Source organism: Theropithecus gelada, chromosome 11, assembly GCF_003255815.1.
Source record: "Theropithecus gelada isolate Dixy chromosome 11, Tgel_1.0, whole genome shotgun sequence".
Lineage (NCBI taxonomy): Eukaryota > Metazoa > Chordata > Mammalia > Primates > Cercopithecidae > Theropithecus > Theropithecus gelada.
The window spans coordinates 14,264,756-14,273,574 of NC_037679.1; the positions used below are offsets into that span (position 1 = coordinate 14,264,756).

General features: G+C 40.4%; 1 pseudogene; it reads right to left on the reverse strand.

The window, feature by feature from the left end:
* LOC112634229 overlaps nt 1–8,819 on the reverse strand; it is a 27,220-nt pseudogene extending 18,401 nt beyond the window's left edge.

Sequence of the window (8,819 nt, forward strand, 5' to 3'; positions counted from 1 at the left end):
TGTGGTTCTTGTCTTTGGTTCTGTTTATATGCTGGATTATGTTTATTGATTTGCGAATGTTGAACCAGCCTTGCATCCCAGGGATGAAGCCCACTTGATCATGGTGGATAAGCTTTTTGATGTGTTGTTGAATCCGGTTTGCCAGTATTTTATTGAGGATTTTTGCATCGATGTTCATCAGGGATATTGGTCTAAAATTCTCTTTTTTTGTTGTGTCTCTGCCAGGCTTTGGTATCAGGATGATGTTGGCCTCATAAAATGAGTTAGGGAGGATTCCCTCTTTTTCTATTGATTGGAATAGTTTCAGAAGGAATGGTCCCAACTCCTCCTTATACCTCTGGTAGAATTCAGCTGTGAATCCATCTGGTCCTGGACTTTTTTTGGTTGGTAGGCTATTAATTATTGCCTCAATTTCAGAGCCTACTATTGGTCTATTCAGGGATTCAACTTCTTCCTGGTTTAGTCTTGGAAGAGTGTAAGTGTCCAGGAAATTATCCATTTCTTCTAGGTTTTCCAGTTTATTTGCGTAGAGGTGTTTATAGTATTCTCTGATGGTAGTTTGTATTTCTGTGGGGTCAGTGGTGATATCCCCTTTATCATTTTTAATTGCGTCGATTTGATTCTTCTCTCTTTTCTTCTTTATTAGTCTTGCTAGTGGTCTGTCAATTTTGTTGATCTTTTCAAAAAACCAACTCCTGGATTCATTGATTTTTTGGAGGGTTTTTTGTGTCTCTATCTCCTTCAGTTCTGCTCTGATCTTAGTTATTTCTTGCCTTCTGCTAGCTTTCGAATGTGTTTGCTCTTGCTTCTCTAGTTCTTTTAATTGCGATGTTAAAGTGTCAATTTTTGATCTTTCCTGCTTTCTCTTGTGGGCATTTAGTGCTATAAATTTCCCTCTACACACTGCTTTAAATGTGTCCCAGAGATTCTGGTATGTTGTATCTTTGTTCTCATTGGTTTCAAAGAACAACTTTATTTCTGCCTTCATTTCGTTATGTACCCAGTAGTCATTCAGGAGCAGGTTGTTCAGTTTCCATGTAGTTGAGCGGTTTTGATTGAGTTTCTTAGTCCTGAGTTCTAGTTTGATTGCACTGTGGTCTGAGAGACAGTTTGTTATAATTTCTGTTCTTGTACATTTGCTGAGGAGTGCTTTACTTCCAATTATATGGTCAATTTTGGAGTAAGTACGATGTGGTGCTGAGAAGAATGTATATTCTGTTGATTTGGGGTGGAGAGTTCTATAGATGTCTATTAGGTCTGCTTGCTGCAGAGATGAGTTCAATTCCTGGATATCCTTTTTAACTTTCTGTCTCGTTGATCTGTCTAATGTTGACAGTGGAGTGTTGAAGTCTCCCATTATTATTGTATGGGAGTCTAAGTCTCTTTGTAAGTCTCTAAGGACTTGCTTTATGAATCTGGGTGCTCCTGTATTGGGTGCATATATATTTAGGATAGTTAGCTCTTCCTGTTGAATTGATCCCTTTACCATTATGTAATGGCCTTCTTTGTCTCTTTTGATCTTTGATGGTTTAAAGTCTGTTTTATCAGAGACTAGGATTGCAACCCCTGCTTTTTTTTGTTCTCCATTTGCTTGGTAAATCTTCCTCCATCCCTTTATTTTGAGCCTATGTATGTCTCTGCGTGTGAGATGGGTCTCCTGAATACAGCAGACTGATGGGTCTTGACTCTTTATCCAGTTTGCCAGTCTGTGTCTTTTAATTGGAGCATTTAGTCCATTTACATTTAAGGTTAATATTGTTATGTGTGAACTTGATCCTGCCATTATGATATTAACTGGTTATTTTGCTCATTAGTTGATGCAGTTTCTTCCTAGCCTCGATGGTCTTTACATTTTGGCATGTTTTTGCAATGGCTGGTACCGGTTGTTCCTTTCCATGTTGAGTGCTTCCTTCAGGGTCTCTTGTAAGGCAGGCCTAGTGGTGACAAAATCTCTAAGCATTTGCTTATCTGTAAAGGATTTTATTTCTCCTTCACTTATGAAACTTAGTTTGGCTGGATATGAAATTCTGGGTTTAAAATTCTTTTCTTTAAGAATGTTGAATATTGGCCCCCACTCTCTTCTGGCTTGTAGAGTTTCTGCCGAGAGATCTGCTGTGAGTCTGATGGGCTTCCCTTTGTGGGTAACCCGACCTTTCTCTCTGGCTGCCCTTAAGATTTTTTCCTTCATTTCAACTTTGGTGAATCTGGCAATTATGTGTCTTGGAGTTGCTCTTCTCGAGGAGTATCTTTGTGGCGTTCTCTGTATTTCCTGGATTTGAATGTTGGCCTGCCCTACTAGGTTGGGGAAGTTCTCCTGGATGATGTCCTGAAGAGTGTTTTCCAACTTGGTTCCATTTTCCCCCTCACTTTCAGGCACCCCAATCAGACGTAGATTTGGTCTTTTTACATAATCCCATACTTCTTGCAGGCTTTGTTCATTTCTTTTTCTTCTTTTTTCTTTTGGTTTCTCTTCTCGCTTCATTTCATTCATTTGATCCTCAATCGCTGATACTCTTTCTTCCAGTTGATCGAGTCGGTTACTGAAGCTTGTGCATTGGTCACGTATTTCTCGTGTCATGGTTTTCATCTCTTTCATTTCGTTTATGACCTTCTCTGCATTAATTACTCTAGCCGTCAATTCTTCCACTTTTTTTTCAAGATTTTTAGTTTCTTTGCGCTGGGTACGTAGTTCCTCCTTTAGCTCTGAGAAATTTGATGGACTGAAGCCTTCTTCTCTCATCTCGTCAAAGTCATTCTCCATCCAGCTTTGATCCGTTGCTGGCGATGAGCTGCGCTCCTTTGCCGGGGGAGATGTGCTCTTATTTTTTGAATTTCCAGCTTTTCTGCCCTGCTTTTTCCCCATCTTTGTGGTTTTATCTGCCTCTGGTCATTGATGATGGTGATGTACTGATGGGGTTTTGGTGTAGGTGTCCTTCCTGTTTGATAGTTTTCCTTCTAACAGTCAGGACCCTCAGCTGTAGGTCTGTTGGAGATTGCTTGAGGTCCACTCCAGACCCTGTTTGCCTGGGTATCAGCAGCAGAGGCTGCAGAAGATAGAATATTTCTGAACAGCGAGTGTACCTGTCTGATTCTTGCTTTGGAAGCTTCCTCTCAGGGGTGTACTCCACCCTGTGAGGTGTGGGGTGTCAGACTGCCCCTAATGGGGGATGTCTCCCAGTTAGGCTACTCAGGGGTCAGGGACCCACTTGAGCAGGCAGTCTGTCCCTTCTCAGATCTCAACCTCCGTGTTGGGAGATCCACTGCTCTCTTCAAAGCTGTCAGACAGAGTCGTTTGCATCTGCAGAGCTTTCTGCTGTTTTTTTTTTGTTGTTGTTGTTGTTGTGTAGCTGTGCCCTGTCCCCAGAGGTGGAGTCTACAGAGACAGGCAGGTTTCCTTGAGCTGCTGTGAGCTCCACCCAGTTGGAGCTTCCCAGCAGCTTTGTTTACCTACTTAAGCCTCAGCAATGGCGGGCGCCCCTCCCCCAGCCTCGCTGCTGCCTTGCCGGTAGATCACAGACTGCTGTGCTAGCAATGAGGGAGGCTCCGTGGGCGTGGGACCCTCCCGGCCAGGTGTGGGATCTGATCTCCTGGTGTGCCTGGTTGCTTAAAGCGCAATATTGGGGTGGGAGTTACCCGATTTTCCAGGTGTTGTGTGTCTCAGTTCCCCTGGCTAGGAAAAGGGATTCCCTTCCCCCTTGCGCTTCCCAGGTGAGGCGATGCCTCGCCCTGCTTCAGCTCTCGCTGGTCGGGCTGCAGCAGCTGACCAGCACCGATCGTCCGGCACTCCCCAGTGAGATGAACCCAGTACCTCAGTTGAAAATGCAGAAATCACCGGTCTTCTGTGTCGCTCGCGCTGGGAATTGGAGACTGGAGCTGTTCCTATTCGGCCATCTTGCTCCGCCCTCCAGGATTCCCTATTTAATAAATGGTGTTGGGGAAACTGGCTAGCCACATGCAGAAAACTGAAACTGGACCCCTTCCTTACATCTTGTACAAATATCAACTCAAGATGGATTAAAGACTTAAATGTCAGACCTAGAACAACAAAAAACCTAAAAGAAAACCTAGGCAACACCATTTAGGACATAGGCATGGGCAAAGACTTCATGACTAAAACAACAAAAGCAATGGCAACAAAAGCCAAAATTGACAAATGGGATCGAATTAAACTAAAGAGCTTCTGCACAGCAAAAGATCTATCATCAGAGTGAACAGACAACCTACAGAATGGGAGAAAATTTCGGTAATCTATCCATCTGACAAAGGGCATTTTTAAGTTTTAACAAAGGGCTAATACCCAGAATCTACAAATAACTTAAACAAATATACAAGAAAAAAACAAACAACACCATCAAAAAGTGGATGAAGGATATGAACAGACACTTCTCAAAAGAAGACATTTATGTGGCCAACAAACATATGAAAAAAAGCTCATCATCACTTGTCATTAGAGAAATGCAAATCAAAACCACAATGAGATACCATCTCATGCCAGTTAGAATGGTGATCATTAAAAAGTCTAGAACCAACAGATGCTGGAGAGGATGTGTTGAAATAGGAATGCGTTTACACTGTTGGTGGGAGTGTAAATTAATTCAACCACTGTGGAAGATAGTATGGCGATTTCTCAAGGATCTAGAACAAGAAATACCATCTGACCCAGCAATCCAATTACTGGGTATATACTCAAAGGATTATAAATCATTCTACTATAAGGACTCATGCACATGTATGTTTATTGCTGCACTATTCACAATAGCAAAGACTTGGAACCAACCCAAATGTCCATTAATGATAGACCGGATGAAGAAAATATGGCACATATACACCATGGAATGCTATGCAGTCATAAAAAAGGATGAGATCATGTCCTTTGCAGGGACATGGATGAAGCTGGAAACCATCATTGTCAGCAAACTAACACAGGTACAGAAAACCAAACACAGCATGTTCTCACTCATAAGTGTGAGTTGAAAAATGAGAACACAGGGAGGGGAATATCACACACCAGGGCCTGTCGGGGGTGAAGGGCTATGGGAGAGATAGCATTAGGAGAAATACTTAATATAGATGAGGGATTGATGGGTGCAGCAAACCACCATGGCATGTGTATACCTACGTAACAAACCTGCATGTTCTGCATGTGTATCCCGGAACTTAAAGTATAATAAAAAAGGTTATTGGTATTTATATACTTATAAAAAGTTTCATTAGTATATGAAATTGTTTTAATGATTAAATTATGAAATTCATGTAAAGTGCTTAGAAAAATGCTTGGCCCAAATTAAGTTTTGAATATATTTAATAAATTAGTTTGTTACTGCAGTTGTTGCAAGTTACTTCAAAACTTTTTAAAATAAGATGTATTAGTCATGGTTCTCTAGAGAGACAGGGCTAATAGGATAGATGCATATATGAAAGGGAGTTTATTAAGAAGTATTTACTCATATGATCACGAGGTGAAGTCCCACAATAGGCTGTTTGTAAACTGAGGAGTAAGGAACCAGTCTGAGTCCTAAAATCTCAAAAGTAGGGAAGCTGACAGTGCAGCCTTCAGTCTGTGGCCAACGGCCTGAGAGTACTTGGCAAACTACTGGTATAGGTTCAGGAGCCAACAAGCTAAAGAACTTGGAATCCGATGTTTGAGGACAGGAAGCATCCAGCACAGGAGAAAGATGGAGGCCAGAAGACTTAGCCAGTCTAGTCCTTCCATGTTCCTCTGCCTGCTTTTATCCTAGCTTCACTTCACTGGCAGCTGAATAGATGGTGTCCACCAGATTGAGGGTGGGTCTGCCTCTCCTAGTCCACTGACTCAACTGTTAATCTCCTTTGGCAACACCCTCACAGACACACCCAGGAACAATACTTTGCATCCTTCAATCCAATAATGTTGACACTCAATATTAACTATCACAAATGAACTATAAATGAATTCAATAAATTAAAAATGAATGAGCACTTATGCTGCATTCCAAATTATGATAAGTGTTATTGGATCTTGCAAGTAATGCATTTCATTGTGAGGAACTGAAAATTCAATTGTAAATGTAAAATGACATGCATTAAATAACCAAAGCATAAATAGATGCTATCATATGTAGCGATAACTATAATAATATTTAAAAAGAGTATGGAGAAGTGATGCCAAGTTTGGCTACCGTAGCAAGCCAATGGTAACTCTGGGGAGATATGAACGGAATCTTAAGTATTGGTAGGATTTAGAACCAGATTCAAAGAGAATGTATCGGGTATAATTAAAATCAACGTGTTAAGCCTACACTGTGCAAGATGAATGGATGCAGTGAGACATCTCATCTGGTTTCATAGAGGTTACAATTTGGAGAGTAATAGAAAGCCCAATTTGCTAAATAGGAAATTGGGAAGTAACAAAATCTCTTAAGAAAGAAATGACATAATTAAAATAGTGTTTGAGAAAGATAAATCTGGAATCTTAAAAAGTAAATGCTGAGGAGAAAAAAGAAATCAGATAGGATTTAAAAAAAATAATGTTCAAGTTGAGTTGAGTAGGTACCAAATCTGGATTATCACTGTAGTAGCGGAAGTATAGAAAAAAGGGAAAACCCGGGGTTAATTATGAAGCACCATATTAAAAATGTTATCTGAGAAAGTAGAAAACATAGTGTTACCACTTACAGAAGTTTGATAACTAACCTATTAATAAAAAAGCCTGTTAATAAATGTCACCAGTAGGCAATTGTATTAGTCTATTCTCACACTGCTATAAAGACATATCTGAGACTGGGTAATTTATAAAGAAAGAGGTTTAATTGACTCACAGTTCTGTATGGTTGGAGAGCCATCAGGAAACTTACAATCATGGTGGAAGGTAAAGGGGTAGCAAGTACCTTCTTCACAAGGCGGCAGGAGAGAGAGAGAGAGAGTGAGGGGGAAACTGCCACAGACTTTTAAACCATCAGATCTTGTGAGAAGTCACTCACTATCACAGGAACAGCATGGGGGAAACCACCCCATGATCCAATCACTCCCACCACTTCCCTCCCTTGACACACAAAGATTACAATTTGAGATGACATTTGAGTGGGGACACAGAGCTAAACCGTATCAGCAACACAGATGTGTGTGTGTGTGTGTGTGTGTGTGTGTGTGTGTGCGCGTGTGTGCATGTAGGCTTGTCATGTATGGCCTTTATTGTGCTGAGGTATGGTATATTTCTTCTCCACACATTTTTTGAGAGTTTTTTATTATATTATTAAAAGATGTTTGATTTTGTCAAATGTTTTTTCTTCTGCATCTGTAGAGATGATCATATGGTTTATGTTCTTCATTATGTTAATATAGTATACCATATTTATAGATTTGTGTTTGCGTGTTTGCACTGTAGGATAAATTTCACTTGATCAACTTCTATGGATTTATCTACAGAGGACATAACTTCTGGTGATGCTGTTGTACTTACCTGTTCAACAGAAGAAGCAGGGGTCCCATCGAGGAATGCAAGAAGTGGAAAGGCAGTGTACTGGACAAGCTGCTCATCTGGCTTGGATTTAGATTTTCTTCCCTCTTCCCAAACTGGCTGAACTACATTGTTCTTGTAGTTTCTAATCCTTTTTTCTCAGAGTCAACCAGGAGACCTGGGTCTATGCTAAATTGTCTTCCTGATAGCACGACTTGGAAGTCCTCTAAACTGCAATCAATACTGTTAAGATAATCCAACAACTCAACCTTTCCCAAAAGATTGATGTTATCATTCAAAATGGAATCCATCATGGTCACTGGGTCTTCTGAGGTCAGACTGGATGAGCCATTTAGTAGACAGCACTAGACATGAGAGGGTTGCTCTCACCACTGCCTGAACTTAGGGATTCGTTGGCTGGTTCACTCTGCTCTCCACTCTGAATGGCAGGTGCATACTCATCTTCATTGTCATCTTCAACGGTGACAATATCAGGGTACTGGGTACAATTGGAGGGACCATATATAACATCCTGGATATATATATGAATGATATAATATATGGATATGATTTAATATCCCAGTTTCTGGAATAACTGGGATATCTTCTTCATTTGCATTATCATCAGTAACATTGTAAATAATGATGTCATCTGAAATCATCTCCCTTGGCTTTAAAACTTCAGTCCTACTGTGTGGAACTTTATGATGGTAATTATCAGTTGGTTCTTTGACTATGTGCTGAAACAGATTCTTCTTTTGGGCTCCATTAGTGTTTAAAGTAGAGGCCTTTTATGTTTTAAACTCACAAGTTGGTTATTTTGAACCTGTGTAACAATAAACTGGACAATCTTTCGAATAACTTGTTGCTGTTGTGCATGCTTTGCTCGTGATTCTGACACCTCCTTTCAAAGGGACTCATTCTCACTTTTTAATTCAGAAAGCCTGTACTCAACAGTTTCCTGTTTTATTTGAACCTTCTGAGCACTACTTATAATTTTTTAAAAAAATTTTCCTGACGAATTTTTATTTTCTTCTGGTTTTGAAGATGAAACCTTCCTTTTAATGTTCTCCAACAAGTCATCCTGTCCTTGTTTGAAATAAGGATGCTGAAATTCTACAGGACCATCTCTTTCCTGCTTTACAGTTTCCGAGTCGATATGTACTGCTTTACGGAAACCATCCATATTCAGTTGCCTCACAAAGTTTGCCATGTTATTGTGCTTGAAATATTTGGGAAGAATTTCCTTTGCAAATCGTTGCTCATCCAAGACCAGAAAACTTTGACCATTCTGCTTCCAGGTGATGATCTTGTTAGTGTGGGTTTCCTCCACAAGCGTCCACATCTTGCTAAGGAAAGCCGGCACGTTCGAACTCTGCTTCAT